Source organism: Mus musculus, chromosome 3 (assembly GCF_000001635.26).
Source record: "Mus musculus strain C57BL/6J chromosome 3, GRCm38.p6 C57BL/6J".
In the NCBI taxonomy this organism is placed as follows: domain Eukaryota; kingdom Metazoa; phylum Chordata; class Mammalia; order Rodentia; family Muridae; genus Mus; species Mus musculus.
Genome location: NC_000069.6, coordinates 4,880,894 through 4,908,164, shown reverse-complemented (window position 1 = coordinate 4,908,164; position 27,271 = coordinate 4,880,894). Strand labels below are relative to the sequence as shown.

General features: G+C 37.0%; 2 pseudogenes; both read left to right on the top strand.

The window, feature by feature from the left end:
- The first annotated feature begins 771 nt into the window (after positions 1 to 771).
- Positions 772 to 860, top strand: Gm52665 (annotated as a pseudogene).
- On the top strand, positions 16,934 to 17,899 carry Gm6140 (predicted gene 6140; annotated as a pseudogene).

Genomic DNA, 27,271 nt, shown 5'->3' with positions numbered 1-27,271 from the left:
TGATCTGGAAATAATTGAATAAGTGCTATTCAGATATTCATTATCTAAGATGCCTTCAACAACAAACAGTTTACACACATATTGAAAATTTCTAAATACTGTAGTAAGTCATATCCTTATGACCCATCCAGCAGGTCCAGTTATTCGTGGGTCTGGAGGGGACTGCTCCTGAAAGCCAAATGGGGGGTGAGAGAGAAACGGAGACCAATCACAGAAAAGACACGGAGTCAATCTGGATCTTGTCAAGGTCTCATTGTATTCAGCAAAACTTGCAGTTATTATACAAAAAGAACAAAGGGGAGATAACCTTTATGCAGAAGGGCAGGGGGGAGCAGTGGTAATTTTCCTCGGTGACTACAAGGGGAAGCATGATATCTAAAAGTACATCTTGTGGTTATGACATCTGCTGTTTGTGTCAGGTCTGAATCATCTTGTGGTAATTGTTGGTGACCTTCATCTGGACTTAGTCAGCTTGGGCAGGAGGTCCAGTTTTATGTCTTAAGACTTGGTAGTCATCTTTTTCACTTGGATTATTATAAAGAATTTAGTTTTGGCTCCCAACATCCTTATAATATACAAATCAATGTACACCTATTACAAACATGTATCATTTTTCTAGTCAAGTGAACTTTTGATATGTTATTGAGAAAGACTGATTTTGGCAATATACTTTGGTGACAGAGACAGTCCTACTAAATCCTTCTATTTCCTCCTCTATATAGTATTTATATGCTAGTGATTTTAACAGTATCTTTAAGAATCTTTTATTCTATCGCTTCTCGGCCTTTTGGCTAAGATCGAGTGAAGAATCTTTTATTCTCAGACAACTATTGTTTTTTAAATTATATTTTTTAATTTATAAAATAATTGCATAATTTTCTTCCTCCCTTTATTCTTCCTCTCCACCTTGCCCGTGTACTCCAATCTTTGTTCTCTTTCAAATTAAAGGTCTCTTTTTCTTTAATTGTTGTTATATATACATATGCAAACACACATAGACACTCAGTCAAACATACATAAACATACACACATTTATAAATATATAAGTACAATCCACTTTAAGTATTAGTCATATTTGTGGTTAATCAAGATTTTCTTTTTCTTTTTCTATTTTTGGATATTTTCTTTATTTGCATTTCAAATGTTATCCCCCTTTCCCAGTCCATTTCCCCAAACCTGGAAGCCCACTATCCAATCTCCTATCTCCCTGCTTCCATGAAGGTGTACCCCCACCCACCCACCTACTCCTTCCTCCCTGCCTTGGCATTCCCCTACACTAGGGCATCCATCGAGCCTTAACAGAACCAAGGGCCTCTATTCCCATTGATGCCAGACAAGGACATCCTCTGCTACATATGCAGCTGAATAGGTTGCACACTTCCAAGGAAACTGTCCTAATCTGGCCTTTTCTACAACTAAAACTTGGTAAAAACAAATGTTGCTGCATTATAAAAAGGACATGAGAAGCTGCATTCAGGAGGAATAAAGATAAATGCTTTTGCTCAAGTTGTCTTCTCCTTTCTTTAGTTAGGGGCATCTGCCCATGGCATGGCATTTCCTTCATTTAGGATGTATTTTCTCACCTTTATGTAACTAGTTTCTTTTAACTACATTCTAAACTCTAGACTCATTTTCATAGTACATGTTTCTTATTTTTCTGAGTGAGACTTTGAGTGAGGCTGTATATAAATCTTATTATAGCTATCCATACAAAAATGTCAATCATGTTTTGAATGTGCATGTGTATATTCATTGGAGCATTAAGTATAGGAGAATGTGAGAAAAGAACATCAGGCTATGTTGAAAGTATAAGCCAGAAATTGAAATTGAAATGTATGTGGTCCTCAAGATAAGTAGACCTTTGGGAGAGTTTTTTGGGGAATTCTATCTTGCAGAAGTTGCATATTATTAGCACTTAGTACACACATGCACAGAAATACAACTTGCATATTTTTAGGAGGATGATCTGACTTAGAGTCATAATATTGCATTTTGATATAACTAAGAATTCATAGAAATGTGTGATTGAAACTTTCTAATATCAAGTGATCACATATTCCTTAACGCAAATCTTGATTTGAGATTATTTTTCTATCCAATTATTAACACCATTCTCTCTTTGAACTCTGTCACAAACTAACTCACAGCTAAAGGTATTTCTCTACCAAAGTGAATAACCCCACAGAGGAAAAAAATACAGAAATCTCTAAAGAAGGGTAACTATTCCTTGCATATGGTTCTTGTGGGATAATAAGTCAAGTCACTTTCTTTTATAGGAATGGAATCTTTATTCGTTTGTTTGATGGGACATTTTCATTGTAGAAGCTATATCCCATTTCTCTAAAGGCTAGATATATAAAGCTAGAATCATAGCATTTCTCTCCTACATAGGCTTTATAATGCTTCCAGTTTCTGACCTCTTACAAATGCTTTTATTAAATTGATGTGGTTTTTTTGTTTGTTTGAATTTGTTTTTGTTTTGTTTGGTTTTGGTCAACAATAAATTTAAGAATGATTTGCTATAAGGCAGTAAAGTGTCACATTTAATGACAACAATCAAAACTGCATATCCTGTTTTGAGAACTGTAAGTGCAGAAATGCTAAGAATCAGTGGACAAAATTGTATCTGAAGAAAACAGGGCCTGTGTAGAAGGCACTTCAAGTTTGCTTTCTTTTTCCATTGACAACTGTACCATTATGACTGAGATTCAGCTGATTTTACTCTTGAGAGCTAAAAGGTATCCAACAATCCCCACACTGGCATCTCTAAGGAGCGAGAGTTATTTTACTTCTTAGCTTACATGTGAAAAATGAATAGAATAAGCTTTCACTTTAGCTTCCAGTCAAGTTTGGACACATTGGAGTGAGGAAGCACAGTTTATTTGTGGTTACCGTGCATAAAATGCAGATACTATAGTGCTTAATTTTCCATCACCTTTGCTTGACCTGAAAAGTTTTTAATAAGATCTGAAATATCTCAGGTTTGACCTTCGAACAGCAATCAAGATGTCATGTTTAAAAACTGACATTAAAGCAAAAAAACATATATGCTAAGACATGCTGTATGATATAAATATTTCTCAGTAATTTGTACTAAAAGAGTTGTGCAAATACAAACTTAAAATAAGGACAATTAGCAAATTCGTCGCAATGTTTCTTGGGTCTTTTGATTTTCAGTAAAACATAATTCCAGTCTTTGAAATTTGGCAACCATTAGACACAACATTTTAAAAATAGTAATTTGTATCTATGTGATCTGTCCTCTTTTCTGAGAAAAAGGGGAGGTGAGATGAGAGGGAGGAACTGAGAGGAGAGCAGGGAGTAGATGCTGCCATTGTGATATAAAGTAAACAAATAGCTAAATCAAATATTAGTCTATAGTTATTAATTTTGTATTATGAAAATCACATTTTCATAATTTAATATTTCATATGCAATCAATCCTAATTATTTGCTGCTCCCAAGTGATTATTTATTTATTATATACAGTTCTACAATGTGGCATATTAATAAAGTATTTAATCAAGGAAACTTTTTAAACATGAGCAATATTTTCAATAGAAAATAATCACTGTGTTTAAGATTTGTAAAAGTAGTACTTGTCCATATTTTAAAGGATATCAGAGACCCAGACATTTTAAATTCTTAAAACTAAGATGTTTTATTATGCAAACATTCTTCTTTTTTTAAAATATTTTATTTATTTGTTTTTAGATATATGGGGAGTACTCTGTAGCTATCTTCAGACACACCAGAAGAGGGCATCAGATCCCATTAGAGATGGTTGTGAACCACCATGTGGTTGCTTGGAATTGAACTCAGGACCTCTGGGAATGCAGTCAGTACTCTTAACCACTGAGCCATCTCTGCAGCCCTATATTTAGGCTTTTTTAGCTACACAAAAATAAAACAGACAACACACACACACATACACACATAAAGTTACCATTAATACAAATGGCAAATATTATTCAAATGTGGATAGTGTATAGTTTTCCAGGTGGCCACCTGCTTTTCCCCTCTGGTATCATAGAAGCATGTTATTTATTAAAAATATTTTTTTAATTTTAGATATTTTCTTTGTTTACATTTCAAATGTTATCCCCTTTCATGGTTTCCCCTCTAAAAACCCTCTATCTCATCCCCCCTCTCCCTGCTCATCAACCCACCCTCTCCCACTTCCTGATACTTGCATTCCCCTACACTGGGGCATAGAGCCTTCACAGGACCAAGGGTCTCTCCTCCCACTGATAACTGACTAAGGCCATCCTCTGCTACATATGCAGCTAGAGCCACCAGTCCCACCATGTTATATTCATGCTTCTATGGATATAGAAACACTGAATAGTTATTTTGTTGAAGACCTTGGCCAGCCTTTGATTAATAGTGATCATGTAGAGGACTTCATAGAGAAAAATTTAAATGTCCCTGTAAAGACATGTAAAAGTGCACCGTGCTGGGGACTCTACTGTTCATGCTGAGTTTTAAACACTGAATAAGCCTCCCAGGGAATTTCCACTTTCACAAGTACTTAATGCAGCCTTCTGTGTCTTGAGGGTATTAGAAATTGTCCACTGAATATCCTTTTTAAGGGAAGTTAACAATGGCTTTGTGCTACCTCTCTTGAAATAAAAGATTCATGTTTTTCTCCCTTAAAATTTGGTATACCTAGACTAGTCAGGGACAGTAAAGAATGAGAGTTAATTCATCTTTCCCAAGCTGGGTACAATGTGGCTGAGTGCAATGTTTCCCGCAGTGGCAGTGTTTTGTCAGTGACTTTTAACCTTATGTTGAAAGGATTACTACTTTAGAGTGGGCTACAACTGAAACTCCAAAGCTATTAAATCATGGGCTTTCACTGTATGCTTTTATTATTAAAATGTTCTATGAACTTTTGATGATTTACAACTTTGAATGAAAGGATATCTTCTAAATCCCAAAATTGTATAGGTACAGTGAATCCAGGATTAGAACTCAGACCTTAGATCTGTCTCTTTCTGAAAAGCTGTATGATTATATTTTTGGGCTAACAGAGTTATGGACTAAAACAATCCAAGTTAAACCCAGAAAGTACTCACAATAATGGTTTTAGGAGTACAAATGAAAAAAAAATCCTATATATTGTATATAAGATAGCTAAATAATATTATATAAATAGACAAATATTTAATACAAGAGAAATCACAATAACATTGTTTCTTGAATATATATATATATATATATATATATATGTATATATATATATATGAAAATTCAAAAGAAAACTGTTATACTATTCCAATCAGTAGGAATAATCTTGCATTGTAACAAAAAATAAATTTGTCTTGTGCAAACACCTTTTATCTATTTGTCACAAAAACTTGCTAAATCTCTAGGTACCTGTCATACGTAGAAGGCTGTCTTTTTTTTGTGCCCATGGCATGGGCTGAAACATCTTTGGATTTCACATAGATATCACATGAGAGTAGTCACATAAAGAAGGCATCAGTCCCCATGTATTCATGGACAAGAGGATTGGAAGGCTCAATAACCTTCCTTTTCTAAACCCATTACAAGGTGATGGCAGAGAAGAACTGGAAAGGAGGATAAATAATCCAAACACTTGCAGCATAAAAGATGACAAAATTGTGGAATTGAAAACCACACAGTCTAAGGTCATTACAAATATATATTACTGAATTAACAACACTCATTTCAAATAAAAAATATATTATGAAATTACTTTAAATGATTTCTTCATAAAAATTAATTATAATTTTATAAAACCCATGCAAATATAGACATTTACAAAGCTCCAACTATCATTAAATATTTAAATGGCATTTCAATATTTAAAATAAAATCCATAGACTAATTTCATTATTGTTACAGGGTGAATATTATATTACTGCAAAGTGCTCAATAAGATTGATTTGTATTCTCTGTAAAATGTGGTCTCCACTGACCACTTGCCAGGTTGGCTCACAGGAGCCTTTCAAACCACAAACTGTGCTGTGGTCTTCGTAATGCAATGCCTGCAATGCCTACACTGAATGTGGAAATACAACAAAATATCAATAGACAGTTCACAGCCTATCCAGCCAGATGAACTTTGCTGTAAACTGCTTGAGGTAGCTACTAGTGTAAATCAAAGCAGTAGTTGGTTCCAGTTTTTCCCTTTTCTCTTCTACAATAATCATAAACAAATTGTATATCTCAGAGTTCACTGAAAAACTATCTACTTGATAAACCTATAGTGACTATAATTTAATCCCCTACACTCATTTAAATAAACTTCATCAATACTGTTCATTATTAATGAAAGATAGGATGACGTTGTAGTATAGGCTGTGAATTGATATTTCTGACCATGTCTGTTTCACAATTGACATCCATATTAACTCTTACAATTAAGTTTTAGTTCAACATCTAACCTTTTGCTAGCATTTGAAAGGGCTATATTGCACTCTTAACTGCAGCTGTGGTTCCATCTTTCTCTCTAGGTGACTATTTTACTGTTATAGATCATACTCATTTGTCTACTCCAACAAAGGCCGCCCTTAAAGTTGGATGTGGTCCCTATAAGTGATGACCTTAAGAACAGAGCTGGTACTAGGAGACAGTCACCACAGCAAGGGGAGTAACATATAACAAATCATGCCACTAGTTTTCCTCCTGATGTGATTGACGACAGCACAGTGGGTGTAACTTTTCAATGTCCTCAGATTAAAAACCCCTCCAACAAATGAGTTCTGAATATATGGTCCAGAGGCATTAAAGGCATTTGCTGGACTCAAAATACATTTAAATATAGTATTCTTTTACACACACACACACACACACACACACACACACACACACACACACATTTATGTATAGCCACTGAATACTATTATCTAATTTTAATTGATACTTTTCTATTGACATTGCAAAGAAAGCTGCACATGGCAAAGAGCTGCATAACTAACGTAAAGCTTTGCTGAGAGATCTAAACACAGACAGTATTCTAAGGAGAAAACATGTTTATCAAAAGGTAGCATTTATTTCAATGCACTGTATATTATTTTGTATTCTTTTTTGTAACATATAATCTAACTGAATGATAGAAAAAAAAATCCTTAAACGACCAAACTCTGGCTATATTACCCCCATATTGTTTCTGGCTTATCATAATGATTCTCAAAGCAATGCAAAAGCAAAATACTAACATTTCAGTTTTAAATTGTGGTCTTACAGTTCCTACTGTATCATGATTTGAATAATATTTCATTTGTTAAAATCCCATAAAATTCAAATTCTAAGCATTTGGTTTATTTCTCACATTAGTGTAAGTATTTATGCTACTACTACTACTACTACTACTGCTACTACTACTACTACTACTAAATAGTGTTTATGCATAGTGATATATGTAAGTATAAAATAATATTAATAATGTTGTGCATATTATATGTGTCTATTTTTATTTATATACACAGATTTGTGTGTATGAAATAAGCAAAGAGTAACATTAATTTGAATATTTTAGTCCTAATAATAGCTTTTGCCTGAGCAGTTTCACTGGCTGTGAACAGTGACAATGAGCCTTTCAGTGAGCAATTGCAAGCTAAAATTCAAATTTTTGTTGCTATATATCTGAAGTTGTCTACATAGAATTTAATGAAAATTCAGTTTCATACACTGTACTTTGTCATCCAACAGAAAATAGGGTTAGCCGAAAAGATTTGTTAATGGTACACACCTTTTGATTGTTCAGTGACTTAAAATTAATTCAAAATTCAGTATGTGGATGGTCCATCCTTTCGGTCTTAGCTCCAAACTTTGTAACTCCTTCCATTGGGTATTTTGTTCCCTATTATAAGGAGGAATGAAGTATCCACACATTGTTCTTTCTTCCTTCTTGATTTTCTCCTAGTCGGCCATCATTGGGAAGAGAGGCCCCTTGGTCTTGCACACTTTATATGCCCCAGTAAAGGGGAATGCTAGGACCAAGAAGTGGGAGTGGGTAGGTAAGGGAGCAGGGCAAGGGGAGGGTATAGGGGACTTTCAGTATAGCATTTGAAATATAAATGAAGAAAATATCTAATAAAAGTTGAAAAAAATTAAGTAAGTGAGGAATCATAGAAGCTATGGGTACTCTTGTTTAAGATGCATCCTGTGATGCCAGTGTTTCCTTGCTTGTGAGCTCACAGAAATTACTAATTTCTCTCTTCATAACCGTGGGCCAATTAACAACAGAGAACATTGCTAGAAATACCATGGCAAAGATTCAGAACTTCTATATACTATGATTGAGTTGCCTTAATACGTATACAGAATATTTTGCTTTTTAAGAAGTATTATGACTTGATTTAGAAAGAGAATCGTAATTCATTCATATCATCATTCTTAAGAATGATGCATCAAATTATTATATCTTCGGATTGCAATACACTATGAAGTTTGATTTGAAAAGTTGATATTTGAAGATATGATAGTATATATAAGTGACCCTAAAAATTCCACCAGAGAACTCCTAAACCTGATAAACAGCTTCAGTGAAGTATCTGGATATAAAATTAACTCAAACAAATCAATGACCTTTCTCTACACAAAGGCTTAACAGGCTGAGAAAGAAATTAGGGAAAGAACACCCTTCACAATAGTCACAAATAATATAAAATATCTTGGTATAACTCTACCTAAAGAAGTGAAAGATCTGTATGATAAGAACTTCAATTCTCTGAAGAAAGAAATCAAAGAAGATCTCAGAAGATAGAAAGATCTCCCATGCTCATGGATTGGCAGGATCAATATAGTAAAAACGGTTGTCTTGCCGAAAACAATCTACAGATTCTATGCAATCACCATCAAAATTCCAACTCAATTCTTCACTGAGTTGAAAGGGAAATTTGCCAATTCATCTGGAATAACAAAAAACCTAGGATAGCATAAACTATTCCCAATGATAAGAAAATCTCTGGTAGAATCACCATGCCTGACCTAAAGCTATACTACTAAGCAATTGTGATAAAAAGTGCATGGTACTGGTATAGCGACAGGTAGACCAAAGGAATAGAACTGAAGACCCAGAAATTGACCCACACTCCTATGTGGTAACTTGATCTTTGACAAGGGAGCTAAAACCATCCAGTGGAAAAAAACACAGAATTTTCAACAAATGGTTCTGGCTCAACTGGCTGTTATCATGTAGAAGAATGTGAATTGATTCATTCTTACCTCCTTGTACTAAGGTCAAGTCTAAGTGGAACAAGGAACTCCAAATAAAACCTGAGACACTGAAATTTACAGAGGAGAAAGTGGGGGGAAAGCCTCGAAGATATGGGCACAGGGGGAAAATTCCTGAATAGAACAGCATTGGCTTGTGCTGTAAGATCAAGAATTGACAAATGGAACCTCATAAAATTGCAAAGCTTCTGTAAGGCACAGGCCACTGTCAATAAGACAAAAAGGCCACCAACAGATTGGGAAAGGGTCTTACCAATCCTACATCAGATAGAGGACTATTATCCAATATATATAAAGAACTCAAGAAGATGGACTCCAGAAAACCAAATAACACCATTATGAGTTAATGAGGCAATGAGCTAAACAAAGAATTCTCAAATTAGGAATGCTGAATGGCTGAGAAGCACCTGAAAAAAAAATGTTCAACATCCTTAATCATCAGGGAAAAGCAAATCAAAACAACCCTGAGAGTCTACCTTACAAAAGTCAGAATGGCTAAGATGAAAAATTCATGTGACAGCAGATGCTGGTGAGGATGTGGAGAAAAAGGAACATTCCTCCATTGTTGTTAGGATTGCAAGCTTGTACAACCACTCTGGAAAACAGTCTGGCGGTTCCTCAGAAAATTGGACATAATACTACTGGAAGATCCAGCAATACCTCTCCTGGGCATATATCCAGAACATGTTCCAACTGGTAAGAAGGACACATGCTCCACTATGTTCATAGCAGCCTTATTCATAATAGCCAGAAGCTGGAAAGAATCCAGATTTCCCTCAACAGGGGAATGGATACAGAAAATGTGGTACATTTGCCTAATGGAGTCCTATTCAGCTATTAAAAACAATTAATTTATGAAATACCTAGGCAAATGGATGTACCTGGAGGGTATCATCCTGAATGAGGCAACCCAATCACAAAAGAACTCACATGATATGTACTCACTGATAAGTGGATATTAGTCCAGAAATGTATAATACCCAAGGTACAATTTGCAAAACACCTGAAACTCAAGAAGAACAAAGACCAAAGTGAGGACACTTTGCCCCTTCTTAGAAGTGGGAACAACACATCCATGGAAGGAGTTACAGAGACAAAGTTTGGAGCCAAGATGAAAGGATGGGCCATTCAGAGACTGCCCCACCCAGGTATCCATCCCATAATCAGTCACACTATTGAATAAGCCAGCCAGATTTTGCTGAAAGGACCCTGATATAGCTGTCTCGTGTGAGGCCAGTGAATGGCAAACACAGAAGTGGATGCTCACAGTCAGAGATTGGATGGAACACAGGGCTCCCAATGGAGGAGCTAGAGAAAGTACCCAAGGAGCTGAAGAGGTCTGCAACCCAATATGTGGAACAACAATATGAACTATCCAGTACCCCCAGAGCTCATACCTCTAGCTGCATATTTAGCAGAAGATGGCCTAGTTGGCCTTCATTAGGAAGAGAGGCCCCTTGGTCTTGCAAACTTTATATGCCCCAGTACAGGGGAATACCAGGGCTAAGAAGTGGGAGTGGATGGCTAGAGGAGCAGGTGGGTGAGGGTATAGGGGACTTTCAGTATAGCATTTGAAATGTAAATGAAGAAAATAAGTAATAAAAACTGGGGGAAAAGTTGCTGTTTGTATTACTGGCATGTTTTCAAAAATAATTAAATGAATTTGACTTTGTATTAGGACAGAATTGCCAATAATTCCTAAAAACTTTGATCTGCTGCCATTTTAAACTACACAATTCTGTGAAGTAGTGTTTTGGCATTGTTGAGCCAAGGATCAGGCACAGCAGGGAAGCCACTGCTGGAAAAAGCTGCTTTCAAAGAAAGGGAATCTGCAGCCTCTTAGTTTTAAGGCAAAAAGGCTGATAGTTGTTTTTTTCCTGGAGGGCTCTCTGCAATAGTGATTAATATGCTTGGCAAATGACAAAGCGCTTTTTTTATCTTATAATTTTATCTATAAAAGGTAAAATTCTTTGATTAGTCTAAATTTATAAGACTCCTGTAGTTGCTTCATTTGTTTTTTTACTGGTCTTAGAGGTATAATATGCTCTATGTGTCTTCATCATAGAGTATTAGCTTATAAGTTATTGGGTATGATCAAAAAGGTGTAACACTGGTTACTAGAAAGTTAGCTTTATATCGGTAACTCAGGTTTGGTGTCTTTCTAACACGTGGCATAAAGCAGGCCAAAAAACTCGGCCTCTAAGGGATATTTCTAGTTGAGATAATATTTAAAGTGATTCTTATCTGAGAAAGTAGAATTAAAGATAAGATTTAAAACAATGTCTCTTTAATAAAGCATTAAATTTTGCACTGTCATACATTCATAGGTATAAACTGGCAGCCAAATTTTGTAACGTGATAGTGATGTTTCTAACATTGATTCTAAGTGATAAATTGTTTTGAAGTTGGGTTTTGCTTTCCCAAGGTTGTAGATATTATTCTAACATTGCAAAAGAAACTTAAAAGACATGGTTAAAATTGCCAGTGTTCCATTGACTGCAGCTTGCAGTTTGATCACAAGCTTAAGATTTTAAACTCACCTATATATTGTTAATTAAGATTATTATAAGAGTAATCATGAGAGCACTACAAAACTAAGACAGAGTTATCTAGATATGTTTATTTTTGTAAATAACTTAGACCCTCAGACAGTAGATTTTTGCTATGGTTGCTGCCTGGCAGGAGACTACAGTACAGGCAATTTTTTTTTTAATAGCACCAAAGTTATAAAGAAAGTTTTAACTATAAGTCATCTTAAGAAAGACTATTCAAAATTAGAGGCATAGAGAGTTGAATTGTTTCCCCAGAATCTGTCCTCATTGCAGGAGGGCCAAGATGCTCAGATTAAATTTTTTTTTTTTAGGTTTGAGTTAATGCAAAGTTTGGAGCAGCCTCGAGGAAGCTTGTGCGATGTTTCTTTTGTTTCACAAACCATGGCTAAGGAAGTTCTTGGGACCTCACCCCTCCCTGCCTTCAGGGAAAATTCCTTTTAGCTAAAAGAACATTGTTGCAGATCTATCCAGATGTTTTTCTAAATAAAGTTCAAATTCAAAGTTTATAAAAGGTCAATCAGACTGTAGAACTTATAAAGGCATTGCAATCTGACTTGCCTACTTCATGTACAGCTATCATAGGTTTAAAGGTTTTTTTTTTTTTTTTTCCTTTTGCATGGTAAAGTGTTTGCTTCTAGTGAACTGGTAATCACTGGAAAATTTTGCCTCTAGGTATGGCTAATATAGCTTTACATTATGTAAGAAAAAATTTTATTGTCTCTGCTTCTATACAAAAAACTGAGAGTTTGAATCTTTCAGTGTATATTGTTTCCTAAGTGGAAAGTATTTTACTAGCTAATGCCTCTCAAGGGAAGTTTACTTCAAATCTTTGCTCTCATACAATAAGCTTTAAAATTTTAGGGAGTAGCTGTTGCTCCAGAAAAGATTCAGAGGCAATGTCTTTTTAATATCTAGGGTTTTAGTTACACTATAAAATTGTGGTACAGAAAATCTAAGAAAGAGAAGTTGATTTGCTTCAAAATTTTGTTTTTGAAAGCTTCCAGGAGATGTTAATTGGCTAAGACCTCAGCATAAACTCACCACAGAACTTAAGCCGTTGTTAGGTGCTATCAAGTGAGATTCATATTTACTGGCAAAGAACAAAAGGCTTTGCAGAAAATAAAGAAAACTTTTATAATTGTTATCAATTATAATCAATGGTAATTAAATATTAGCCGCTTATTTTAATTAAGGTTATTAAATGTGCCCACAGAAATTCTTTGGAAAGAGAAATCATTAATCTAAAATCATCTTTCTTTGCATCAAAGCAAAGTTTTAACATCCTATTAAGACTGCTGGGGTGCTAATAAAGAATTGTAAGATAAATTCGTATATTTTAGAAAAACTATAACAAAAATTGTGTCTTAAGAACCTGACAAAGTGTCTGTTCCTTGTTTCAAACAGCAATTAATTTGTTTATTGCAGAATATTGCTATTTGGCCCATTGCATGCCATCATTTTAAAATAAAATTAGTAATTATTGTCCTAAAAATAAGTTAAAAATTTGTTTTTATGCATGCTTTTGTACCTTCTATAAGTTCATTCATGCATGCATCTCATTTACTGTGTTTAAAAACCGCCCTTCTATGGGAGAAAAGTATACATGAATTAGATCACATGCTTATTCTTTTGAGTTTCCTCCTGCTTCAGCACAGATAATTAAATTGTGTGCGCTAGATGGTGTTTTAAAATGTTGAATAATCAAGCTTTAATTTGTATATTTACCAATATATATCTCAGAACTTACAATTGCTTAAAATTGTTCATCCCTCAGATAGTATAAATTCTCAAATTTGCAATTGTTCATGCATATACAACTCATTAAAAAATGCTGTCCTTTTTAGAAGGCTGTTTTTGGACATTTAAAAATTTGTTCTAGACTACCTGAACAAGACCCCTTAAGGCAATGCCATGCAAGATTTATATCTCATGCAGATTACAGGCCTTACATAAGAATAATCTCGTTCTTTATATGATCAAGACAGGAATGGCTTAAGATAATATTTTAGTATTTTTAGAGAATGTGCATGTCACATTGAAAAAAAAATTGTTCTTGGTGTTCTCAGATTCTACATGTTTCCTCATAATGGTGTTAATTCTTGAGGACCTATGCTTAATCAATTGCTGCAAATGAATGCTCTTATTTCTGATTAATAAATAAATTAATTATGCAAATGTAGCTATTAACTTTTCAAGCTTTCTAGTTACACCCGCTCTTCAAGAGAAACAACTGAAAGTGTAGTCACTGCCCATGTTATATAAAAACTAACTATAACAGTCAAGTATTTGAGATATTTTGTTAACAATTTTATAATTCTCAAGACAAGGTATTAAACTATAGCTTCTTAAAAAGCAAAGAAGGGAAGGAATTATATTCCCGTGCATATTATTTAAGTTCACATTTTTATTTTAAGAATTTTGAAATTTGGATGTCAAAGAACTTAATATCTTATAGTATCTTAAAACTAGACATAATCATGTCTAGGTGAGATGAAAAGGATTTACTTATTGGCATATGGCTTGGTCCTGAACAGCTACCCTATTAGGGAAAGGGGAAAGTTAGGTTCTCTCCACAGAATGCTGCAGAAGCATGACAACTGTCAGAAGGATTCGTGTGACAAGCTGACCTGTGAGTTCGCTGAATGCCCTGACTGTGGTGACAAGAAAGCAGAACTGGGTATATGTTTCGATCCACCTTTGTTTGCCTTTGTCCCAGATTGGACAAGCTAAGTTGCTTTGCTTCAAGCTTTTTCATCTTATGGGACATAGAACATTAGAGACCGTGGAATCTGGCTTAGAAAGATTAGTCATAAGAAAGAGTTATAATGATTCTTCTCTTTCCTTCAATGTGACCAGTTATTTCTAACTCAATCTTGGACTGGTCTAGTAATGATTCCAATACTAGAGATTCCTATTTAAGATAGCTAAAAATCTTAATTACCTAACAAATTTAATTTGGAGCACAACCTCCACTCCCAGAGAAGTAACAGCCTTTCTGTAATTCTCAAAGCCACCTCCCCCACACAGGGAGCTCATAATCTGAGCTTGGTCATTGCTAATTTGCATTTGAAATGGTGTACCTGAACTTCCACAAAGAAGCTTTTATACTGCTGCTTTTCACTGCTTTGTCTTTCAAGCAGGTCAGTCAGTGCCTCACAGTCTGATTTCAGAGAGCTTCCAGCTTTGCCTCCAGCAAGCTTGCGTGGCAGAAATTAATCAACATGAAGAAGCATATTCAGTATATATTGTGGCTTTGGTCTGATTTGGGAATAAGGTGTGCTACGAGGGCTGGTTAGTCAATGACAGGCAACCAGATTCGGAGCCATATTAATCTAAGACAGAGGTATATGCCAAGAGGCCATGGTTTATTAATAATACACCACAGAGCCATGTTTGTGCAAAATAAATACAAACAAGCTGCATATAATCTCCTTGACGGATAAGAATGGCTTGTGTTTAGCAAATTGTACCTTATATCTTGGGAATCCTAGGTTTGGGGCTAATATCCACTTATCAGTGAGTACATATTGTGTGAGTTCCTTTGTGAATGTGTTACCTCACTCAGGATGATGCCCTCCAGGTCCATCCATTTGGCTAGGAATTTCATAAATTCATTCTTTTTAATAGCTGAGTAGTACTCCATTGTGTAGATGTACCACATTTTCTGTATCCATTCCTCTGTTGAGGGGCATCTGGGTTCTTTCCAGCTTCTGGCTATTATAAATAAGGCTGCTATGAACATAGTGGAGCATGTGTCCTTCTTACCAGTTGGGGCATCTTCTAGTCGGCCATCACTGGAAAGAGAGGCCCATTGGACACGCAAACTTTGTATGCCCCAGTACAGGGGAACGCCAGGGCCAAAAAGGGGGAGTGGGTGGGTAGGGGAGTGGGGGTGGGCGGGTATGGGGGACTTTTGGTATAGCATTGGAAATGCAAATGAGCTAAATACCTAATAAAAAATGGAAAAAAAAAAAAAAGAATGGCTTGTGAAAATCTGAGATTTCCTAAGACAGGCATGGTCGCCAGCCATCATAACTCCCAGGCAGGACTATGGAGCATAAATAAATTTTATGCCTCGGTCCAGCTATTTGTATTATATAGTCAGGGAGAAATTGTAGGCTCCCCCAGACTGAAGCAGGCTGGTACAGATCAGGCCGCCAATGAGGTGGGGCCACCTATGGTGCACCTTTCCGACTTGGCTGGCTTCTTTTGACTGGCTACTTTTTTTTTTTACTGCTCTTCTGCCACCTGCTGAGAGGCTGAACCTGTCTTCCGGAGATGTTTCTGCGATAGCTGACTATCTGTGGAACTGGCAGGTTAGTGCTAACAGCTTGGTAAGAATATATCAAGAAGCCTGGCATGGCAGGGTGGGGGGATGGGCCTTCCCCCTTATAAGCATGGTCTCTTAATAAACCCACAGGCCTTGATCAGGACCTCTGTCTTGGTTCCATTATTTCTCTCGACCATCTGGTTTCTCTCTTTTCAGCCCCAGCCTTCCTCTCAGGAATACCCCAGTTCATATAGGCCACGGGCTGGTATAGAACAGATTATAAGCCTCAGGCCGGCATACAACACTAAGGTTTGTTGGCCAGCCAGTCTTACATGTCCTGGTGAACTTTAGGTCCATGAGAGACTATCTCACAGGTGATGAAAGTGGTCAGAATTCCTGAGGACCTCACCTGAAGTTCTCCTTAATACATACACACTTACTCACTCATACTTATACAGTCATACACATGGGCACAAATACACACACACATGCGTGTATGCATACACACATACATATACCACACACATATACACACACATTCATACACACATGTATACACACACATGCATACATATTGTCACAGACACATAAAAACTCATACACATTACCAGATCAGCAGAGGCAGCAACCAGAACAGCTGTAGCCTGTGCCCTCTCCCACCTGCTCACTCTCTGCTGCCCTAACCTTGCCCCTGCGGTGTCTTCCCGCTTCCCCCACCCCCCTCTGCTCATTAGCAGGGGCAGCCCTCATCTTCTAGCCTGCCCCCATTGTTCTGCCCCAGGCCTCCCTTGCACCCCATTCCCCTTTTCCCCTTAGTATAATGTGCCTCCAGTTTTTGGCTTTCACTTTCACCAGTAACCAAAGACTTGACCACTCAAAGTCCAGCTCCTTGTAACTGCTAGACATGGACACCAGTGTGATTAAAAGTGGATTAAATGTCACTCTCACCATCAGGCTACTTATGCATGGAAAAGAAGTTGGCAGTATCATCAGAAAGAAAGGAGAATCTGTTCAGAAGATGCATGAGGAGTGTGGTGCACATATGAACATCTCAGAAGGGAATTGTCCTGAGAGAATTATCACCTTGACTGTACAGACTAATGCCATCTTCAAAGCCTTTGCTATGATCATTGACAAACTGGAAGAGGACATAAGCAGCTTCCAGTAGACCCTCGGTTACCTTATGGCTGGTGGTTGTCTACTGGAAAAGGTTGTTGCAAGATCAAGGAATTAAAAGAGAGTATAGGGACACAAGTACAGGTGACAGAGGATATGCTCCCCAACTCAACTGAGCAGGCAATTACTATTGCTGGCATTCAGCAATCCATCATTGAGTGTGTCAAACAGATCTGTGTTTGAGACTCTCTCCTAGTCACCCCCCATGAAGGGCATGACCATCCCGTATTGGCCCAAGCTGTCCAGTTCTCCAGTCATCTTTGAAGGTGGTCAAACCTATACTGGTAATTCAAAGACAGTATGTCATTCCACGGCCAGATTTGATCAAGCTGCACCAGTTGGTAATGCAACAAATAGTCTCATTTTCCAATGACCCATGGCAACACTGAATTCAGTGGCATTGAATCCAGTTCTCCAGAAGTGAAAGGATTGGGCAGGTTTGAATGCACCTGCTCAAACTACTTCTCATGAACTCACAATTCCAAATGATTTGATTGGCTGCACAATAGGGCTTCAGGGTGCCAAAATCAATCAGATCTGTCAGATGTCTGGGGCACAGATCAAGATTGGAAACCCAGTGGAAGGATCTATTGATCATCAAGTTACCATCACTGGATCTGCTGCCAGCATTACCCTGACTCAGTATCTAATCAATGGGAGACTTTCATTGGAGACAGGTGACATGGGAAGCAGCCAGAATAGAGCAGATGCATCCATAATCCCTTTCTGCTGTTCACCACCACCCATGGTCAATCTCCACCCATGGTCCATCTTCACCCATGGTCCATCTTCACCCATGGTCCATCTCCACCCATGGTCCATCTCCACCTATGATCCATCTCCACCCATGGTCCATCTCCACCTATGGTCCATCTCCACCCATGGTCCATCTGTGTAGATTCTGAAGAGTCAGTGATTCCAGGTTTTAAAATAGTTTGTAAATTTTCAGTTTCTATACACTTTATAATTTACTCATGATTTTTTCAAAATGTTTTCATTATTTTCTTTGTTCAGCAGTTACACTGAGATAGCCATATTTAGTTTTATAAGTTTCTCCCCCTTCTGTTTTGTTGTTGTTGTTGTTTTGTTTTGTTTTGTTTTGTTGTTTTTTTTTAAGCTCATGAACTTTGTTCGTCATGGAAATTTAAGAGTGGATTATAAATACATTTCAGTTTAGTTCTGTACTGTCAGGAAATTTCAAAAGAAATTAAAAGATGGAAAAACAAGCAAACAAAGACATACACATATACACACACACACATACTGTTACAAATACATGCATTCATACACATATCATACTGGCACACCCACACATAAGCATGTATACACATATACACACGTACTGTCACAGACACACAGAAACACAAACACATACACACACAGTGTTTGTACACATACACATGCATAATTTTGTCCCTCAGGATGAAGGATTAATATTTATGTAACATTTTTTAAGAGCTAAATAAGCACTCATTTGCTGCACATTTTTTCACAGAAACCATGATTCTCCATCAGATTCAGGAATTTTAGATTATTTGTGACTATTGTGAAGGGTGATGTTTCCCTAATTTCTTTGTCAGCCTGTTTATACTTTGTGTATAGAAAGACCACTGATTTGTTTGAGTATATAATTTTATATCCAGGTGCTGCACTGAAGCTATTGGGTTTAGGAGTTCTCTGGTGGAATTTTTAGGGTCACTTATGTATACAATCATATCATCTGCAAATACTGATATTTTGACTTCTTCCTTTCCAATTAGTATTCCCTTGATCTCCTTTTGTTGTCAAATTGCTCTAGCTTGGATTTCAAGTATTATATTGAATAGGTAGGGAGAAAGTGGGCAGCCTTTTGTAGTCCACGATTTTAGTGGGATTGTTTTAGGTTTCTTTACATTTAGTATGATGTTGGCTACTTGTTTTCTCTATATTGCCTTTATTATGTTTAGGTATGGGCCTTGAGTTCCTGATCATTGCATGACTTTTATCATGAAGGGATGTTGGATTGTGTTAAATGCTTTTTCAGCATTTAACAAGATGATCATGTGATTTTTGTCTTTGAGTTTGTTCATATAGTGGATGATGTTGATGGATTTCCATATGTTGCACCATCCCTGCATCCCGGGGATGAAGCCTACTTAGTCATGGTGGATGATCATTGTCATGTGTTCTTGGATTCGGTTTGCAAGGATTTTATTGAGTATTTTTGCATAGATATTCGTAAGGGAAATTGGTCTGAAGTACTCTACCTTTGTAGGGTCTTTCTGTAGTTTAGGCATCAGAGTAATTGTGGCTTCATAGAATGGATTGGGTAGAGTATGTTCTGTTTCTATTTAGTGGAATAGTTTGGGAGAGTTGGAATTAGGTCTTCTTTGAAGGTCTGATAGAACTCTGCACTTAACCTCACTGGTCCTGGGCTTTTTTGTTTGGGAGACTATTAATGACTGCTTCTGTTTCTTTAAGGGAAATAGGACTGTTTAGATAGTTAATCTGAACCTGATTTAACTTTGGTAACTCATATCTGTCTAAGAAATTGTCCATTTCATTCAGGTTTTCCAGTTGTTTTTTTTTTTTTTTTTTTTTTTTTTTTGAGTTGGAACTTTGTTGGTAGGATCTGATAATATTTTGGATTCCCTCAGGTTCTGTTGTTATGTCTCCTTTTTCATTTCTGATTTTGCTAATTAGAATACTGTCCCTGTGCCTTCTAGTTAGTCTGGCTAATGGTTTATCTATCTTGTTGATTTTCTCAAAGAACCAGCTCTTAATTTGGTTGATTCTTTGAATAGTTCTTTTTGTTTCCACTTGGCTGATTTTAGAGCTAGGATTGATTATTTCCGGTCATTTACTCTTCTTGGGTGATTTGCTTCCTTTCATTCTAGAGCTTCTAGGTGTGCTGTCAAGCTGCTAGTGTATGCTCTCTCTAATTTCCTTTTGGAGGCACTCAGGGCTATGAGTTTTCCTCTTAGGGCTGCTTTCATTGTGTCCCAAAAGTTTGGGTATGTTCTGGCTTCATTTTTCTTTTCTTTCTTTTTTTTCAAATTTTTTATTAGATATTTTTTGTCTTTTACATTTAAAATGGTATTCCGAAAGTCCCCAATACCCTCCCTGCTCCCTGCTCCCTGCTCGCCTACCTACCCACTCCCACTTCTTGGCTCTGGCATTCCCATGTACTGAGTCATGTAAATTTTGCAAGACCAAGGCCTCTCTTCTTAACAATGGCCTAGAAGGCCATCTTCTGCTACACATAGAGCTAGAGATATGAGCTCTGGGGGTACTCTTTGGTTCATATATTAGTTCCACCTATAGGGTTTCAGAATCCTTCAGCTCCTTGGGTACTTTCTCTAGCTCCTCCATTGGAGGCCCTGTGTTCCATCCAATCTCTGACTGTCAGCATGCACTTCTGTGTTTGCCATGCACTGGCATAGCCTCACACATGACAGCTATATCAGGGTCCTTTCAGCAAAATCTTGCTGGCATATGCAATAGTGTCTCTGTTTGGTGCTTGATTATGTGATGGATCCCCAGGTAGGGTAGTCTCTGGATGGTCCATCCTTTTGTCTTTGCTCCAAAGTTTTTCTCTGTAACACCTTCCATGGATATTTTGTTCCACATTCTAAAGAGGAATAAAGTATCCACACGTAGGTCTTCCTTCTTCTTGGTTTTCTTGTGTTTTGCAAGTTGTATCTTGGGTGTTCTAAGTTTCTGGGCTAATATCCACTTATCAGTGAGTGCATAACAAGTGACTTGTTTTGTGATTGGGTTACCTAATTGATTCAGGATGATTTCGTCCAGATACATCCATTTGCCCAAGAATTTCATAAATTCATTGTTTTTAATAGCTGAGTAGTATACAATTGTGTAAATGTACCACATTTTCCGTATCCATTCCTTGGTTGAGGGACATCTGAGTTCTTTCAAGATTATGGCTATTATAAATAAGGCTGCTATGAAGATATTGGAGCATGTGTCCTTATTACCAGTTGGAACATCTTCTGGGTATATGCCCAGGAGAGGTACTGATGGATCTTCCAGCAGTACTATGTCCAATTTTCTGTGGAACCTCCAGACTGATTTCCAGAGTGATTGTGCAAGCTTGCAATCCCACCATCAACATGGGAGTGTTCCTCTTTCTCCACACCCTAACCAGCATCTGTTGTCAACTTTTTATTTTAGCCATTCTGACTGGTGTGAGGTAGAATCTCAGGGTTGTTTTGATTTGCATTTTCCTGATGATTAAGGATGTTGAACATTTTTTCAAGGATCTCTCAGCTCTTCAGTATTCCACAGTTAAACATTTTTTGTTTAGCTCTGTACCCGATGTTTAAATTAGGTTATTTGAATTTCTGGAGTCCAGCTTCTTGAGCTCTTTGTATATATTGGATATTAGTCCCCTATCAGATTTAGGACTGTTAAAAATCTTTTCCCAATCTGTTGGTGGCCTTTTTGTCTTATTGACAGTGTCTTTTGCCTTACAGAATCTTTGCAATTTTATGAGGTCCCATTTGTCAATACTTGATCTTACGGCACCAGCCATTGCTGTTCTATTTAGGAAATTTCCCCTGTACCCATATCTTCAATGCTTTCCCCCACTTTCTCCTCTATAAATTTCAGTGTCCCAGGTTTTATGTGGAGGTCTTTGATCCACTTAGACTTGAGCTCTGTACAAGGAGATAAGAATGGATCAATTCGCATTTTTCTACATGGTAACCGCCAGTTGTGTGAGCACTATTTGTTGAAACTGCTGTCATTCCTCCCCCCCCCCCAACTGGATGTGGTTAGCTCCCTTGTCAAATATCAAGTTACAATAGTTGTGTGGGTTCATTTCTGGGTCTTTAATTATATTCCATTAATCAACCTGTCTGTAGCTGTATCAGCACCATGCAGTTTTTGTCACAATTGCTCGGTAGTACAACTTGTGGTCAGACATGATGATTCAGCCAGAGGTCCTTTTATTGTTGAGAATACTTTTGGTTATCCTAGGTTTTTTGTTATTCCAGATGAATTTGCAAATTGCCCTTTGTAACTCAGTGATGAATTGAGTTGGAATTTTGATGGGGATTGCATTGAATCTGTAGATTGCTTTCAGCAGGTTAGACATTTTTATTATATAAATCCCACCAATCCATGAGCATGAGAGATCTTTCCATCTTCTGAGACCTTCAATTTCTTTCTTCAGAGAACTGAAGTTCTTGTCATACAGATCTTTCAAGTCCCTAGTTAGAGTAACACCAAGCTATTTTATATTATATTATCTGTGACTATTGTGAAGGGTGTTGCTTCCCTAATTTCCTTCTCAGCCTGTTTATCCTTTGTCTCAAGAAAGGTCATTGATTTGTTTGAATTAATTTTATATCCAGCTACTGTACTGAGGCTGTTTATCAGGTTTAGGAATTCTAGTGGAATTTTTAGTGACACATATATACTATCATATCATCTGCTAATAGTGATATTTTGACTTCTTCCTTTCCAATTTTCATCCCCTTGATCTCCTTTTGTTGTTGAATTGTACTGGCCAGGACTTCAAGTACTATGTTAAATATGTAGGGAGAATTTGGGAAGCCTTGTCTAGTCTCTGGTTTTAGTGGGATTGCTTCCAGCTTCTCACCATTTACTTTGATGTTTGTAACTGGTTTGCTGTAGATTGCTTTTGTTATGTTTAAGTATGGGCTTTGAATACCAGATATTTCCATGACTTTTATCATGGAGGCGGGGGGGGGGGTTAGATTTTGTCAAATGCTTTCTCAGCATCTAACGAGATGATCATGTCATTGAGTTTGTTTATATAGTGTGTTACTTTGATGGATTTCCATATATTAAAACATCCCTGCATCCCTGGGTTGAAGCCTACTTGATCATGATGGATGATTGTTTTGATGTGTTCTTGGATTTGGTTTGTGAGGATTTTATTGAGTATTTTGCATCGATATTCATAAGCTAAATTCGTCTGAAGTTCTCTTTCTTTGTTGGATTTTTGTGTGGTTTAAGTATTAGAGTAATTGTGGCTTCACAGAATGAATTGGGTAGACTACCTTGTGTTTCGATTTTGTGGAATTGTTTGAAGAGAGTTGGAATTAGGTCTTCTTTGAAGGTCTGATAGAACTCTACACTAAACCGATCTGGTCCTGGGCTTTTTTTGGTTGGGAGACTATTAATGACTCTTTCTGTTTTTTTAGCGAAAATAAGACTGTTAAGATTATTAATCTGATCCTGATTTAACTTTGGTACTTCGTATCTCTCTAGGAAGTTGTCCATTTCATCCAAGTTTTCCAGATTTGTTGAGTATAGCCTTTTGTAGTAGGATTTGATAATGTTTTAGGTTTCCTCAGGTTCTGTTGTTTTGTCTCCTTTTTCAATTTTGATTTTGTTAATCAGGATACTGTCCCTGGGCCCTCTAGTTAGCCTGGCTAAGGGTTTATCTATCTTGTTGATTTTCTCAAAGAACCAGCTCCTGGTTTGTTGATTCTTTGAATAGCTCTTTTTGTACCCACTTTGTTGATCTCATCCCCAAGTTGATTATTTTCTGCACTCTACTCCTCTTGGGTGAATTTGCTTCCTTTAGTTCTAGAGCTTCTAGTTGTGCTGTCCAGCTGCTAGTGTATGCTCTCTCTAGTTTCTTTTTGGAGGCACTCAGAGCTATGAGTTTCCCTCTTAGGAATGCTTTCATTGTCTTCTGTATGTTTGGGTATTTTGTGGCTTCATTTTCATTTAATTCTAAAAAGTCTTAAATTTCTACCTATATTTCTTCCTTGATCAAGGTGTCATTGAGTAGAGTTTTTTTGTTCAGTTCCCATGTGAATGTTGGCTTTTTATTATATATGTAGTTATTGAAAATCAGTCTTCATCCCTGGTGGTCTGATAGGATGCATAATTTCAATATTTTGTATCTGTTGAGGCCTCTATGTTGACAGATTATGTGGTCAATTTTGGAGAAGGTATCATGTAGTGCTGAGAAGAAGGTATATCCTTTTATTTTGGGGTAAAATGTTCTGTAGATTTCTGTTAAAACCATTTGTTTCATATCATCTGTTAATTTCCATGTGTCTCTCTTTAGCTTCTGTTTTGAGGATTTGTCCATTGATGAGAGTGGGTATTAAAGTCTTCCACTATTTTTGTGTGAGTTGCAATGTGTGCTTTGAGGTTTACTAAAGTTTCTTTAATGAATGTGGCTGCCCTTGCACTTTGAGCATATATATTCAGAATTGAGAGTTCATCTTGGTTGATTTTACCTTTGATGAGTATTAAGTGCCCCCCCTTGTCTTTTTTGACAACGTTGGGTAGGAGTTCAATTTTATTCAATATTAGAATGGCCACTCCAACTTGTTTCTTAGGACCATTTGCTTGGATAATTGTTTTCCAGCCTTTCACGCTGAGGTAGTTTCTCTCTTTTTACCTGAAGAGGGTTTCCTGTAAGCAGCAAAATGTTGGGTTCTGTTTGTGTATCCAGTCTGTTAGTCTATGTCTTTTTATTGGGGAATTGAGTCCATTGATGTTAACAGAAATTAAAGAAAAATAATTGTTGCTTCCTGTTATTTTTGTTGTTAAATTTGGGATTCTGTTCTTGCGGCTATCTTGTTTTAGGTTATTTGAAGGATTACTTTCTTGCTTTTTCTATGGTATAGTTTCCATCCTTGTTTTGGTGTTTTCCTTTTATTATCCTTTGAAGGGCTAGATTCCTGGAAAGATATTGTGTGAATTGGTTTTGTCATGGAATACTTTGGTTTCTACGTCTATGGTAATTGAGAGTTTTGCTGGGTATAGTAGCCTGGGCTGGCATTTGTGTTCTCTTAGGGTCTGTATAAAATCTGTCTAGGACCTTCTAGCTTTCATAGTCTCTGGTGAGAAATCTGGTGTCATTCTAATAGGCTTGCCTTTATATGTTACTTGACCTTTTTCCCTTACTGCTTTTAATATTCTATATTTATTTAGTACATTTGTTGTTCTGATTATTATGTGTCCACAGCAATTTCTTTTCTGGTCCAGTCTATTTGGAGTCCTGTAGGCTTCTTTTATGTTCATGGTCATCTCTTTCTTTAGATTAGCAAAGTTTTCTTCTATAATTTTGTTGAAGATATTTGCTGGCCCTTTAAGTTGAAAATCTTCATTCTCATCTACCCTTATTAGCCTTAGGTTTGGTCTTCTCATTTTGTCTGTATTTCCTGGATGTTTTGAGGTAGGATCTTTTTGCATTTTGCATTTTCTTTGATTGTTGGTTCCATGTTCCCTATGGAATCTTCTGCCCCTAAGATTCTCTCTTCCATCTCTTGTTTTCTGTTGCTGATGCTTGCATTTATGTTTGCTGATTTCTTTCCTAGGGTTTCTATCTCCTGAGCTGTCTACCTTTGGGTTTTCTTTATTTTTTTTCTTCCCTTTTTAGATCTTTGATGGTTTTGTTCTATTTCATCACATATTTGTTTGTGTTTTTTTATAATTCTTTAAGGGATTTTTTTTTTTTTTTTGCTTCCCTTTTTAAGGCCTTCTACCTGTTTAGCCATGTTCTGTATTTTTTAAGTGAGTTACTAATTTCCTTCTTAAAATCGTATACCAGCATCATCAGATATGATTTTAAATCTGAATCTTGTTTTTTGGGTGTGTTGGAGTATCCAGTACTCACTGTGGTTGAAGTGCCGGGTTTTGATGATGGTCAGTGGTCTTGGTTTCTTTAGTAAGATTCTTACTTTTGCTTTTGCCATCTTGTAATCTCTGGCATTAGTTGTTATAGCTGTCTGCGGCTGGAGCTTGTTCCTCCTGTGATTCTGTTAGCCCCTGTCAGCACTCCTGGGAGTCCAACTCTCTCCTGTGTCTCAGTGGTCAGAGTACTCTCTGCAGGACTCTACTCCTCTGGTGGGGAAGGTCTGATGATCAAATTTGCTCCTTGTCTGGAGATGAAGGCCTTAAACAGGGCCTGTCCCAGAAGTTATGCTGTTTCTGCAGTAAGTGTGCTCTCCTGGGCAGACTTGTCTCTGAGGGACAAGGATACAAGATGCCTCTATCACCTGTCCCAGTGGTCAGAGCACTCCCTGGAGGCCACATCTCCTCTTTTCCCCACTTCCTCCTCTATAATTTTCAGAATCTCTGGTTTGGTGTGGAGTTCCTTGATCCACTTAGACTTGAGCTTTGTACAAGGAGATAAGAATGGATCAGTTCACATTCTTCTACATGTTAACTGCCAGTTGAGACATTACCATTTGTGGAAGATGCTGTCTTCTTTCCACTGGGTGGGTTTAGCTTCTTTGTGAAAGATCAAGTGACCATAGGTGTATGGGTTAATTTCTGGGTCTTCAATTCTTTTCCATTTATCTACATGACTGTACCTGTACCAGTACCATGCAGTTTTTATCACAATTGCAGTGTAATACAGCTTGAGGTTTGGGATGGAGATTTCACCAGAGGGTCTTTCAATGTTGAGAATAGTTTTTTTTTATCCTAGGTTTTTTGGGTTTTTTTTGTTGTTGTTGCTTGTTTTGTTTTGTTTTTTAATTCCAGTTGAATTTGCAAATTGCCCTTTATGAAGAATCGAGTTGATATTTTGATGGGGTTTGAATTGAATTTGTAGATGGCTTTTGGCAAGATAGCAATTTTACTATATTAATCCTGCCTGTCCTTGAGCATGGGAGATTTTTCCAAGTCTGAGATTTTTGACTTCCTTCTAAAGAGACTTGAAGTTCTTTTTTTTTTTTCTTTCTTTCTTTCATGTTTTAATTTGGTATTTACTTCATTTACATTTCAAATGCTATCCTGAAATTCCCCTATACCCTCTCCCACCCCTCTCCCCTACACACTCACTCCCATTTCTTGGCCCTAGTTTTTCATTTGTACTGGGGCATATAAAGTTTGCAAGAAAGACCAAGGGGCCTCTCTTCCAAATGATGGCCTACTAGGCCATCTTCTGATACATATGCAGTTAGAAACATGATCTCTGGGTATACTGGTTAGTTCACATTTTTGTTCCACCTATAGGGTTACAGACCACTTTAGCTCCTTGGGTACTTTCTCTAGCTCCTCCATTGGGGGCCCTGTTTTACAACAAATAGCTGACTGTGAGCATCCACTTTGCCAGACACTGGCATAG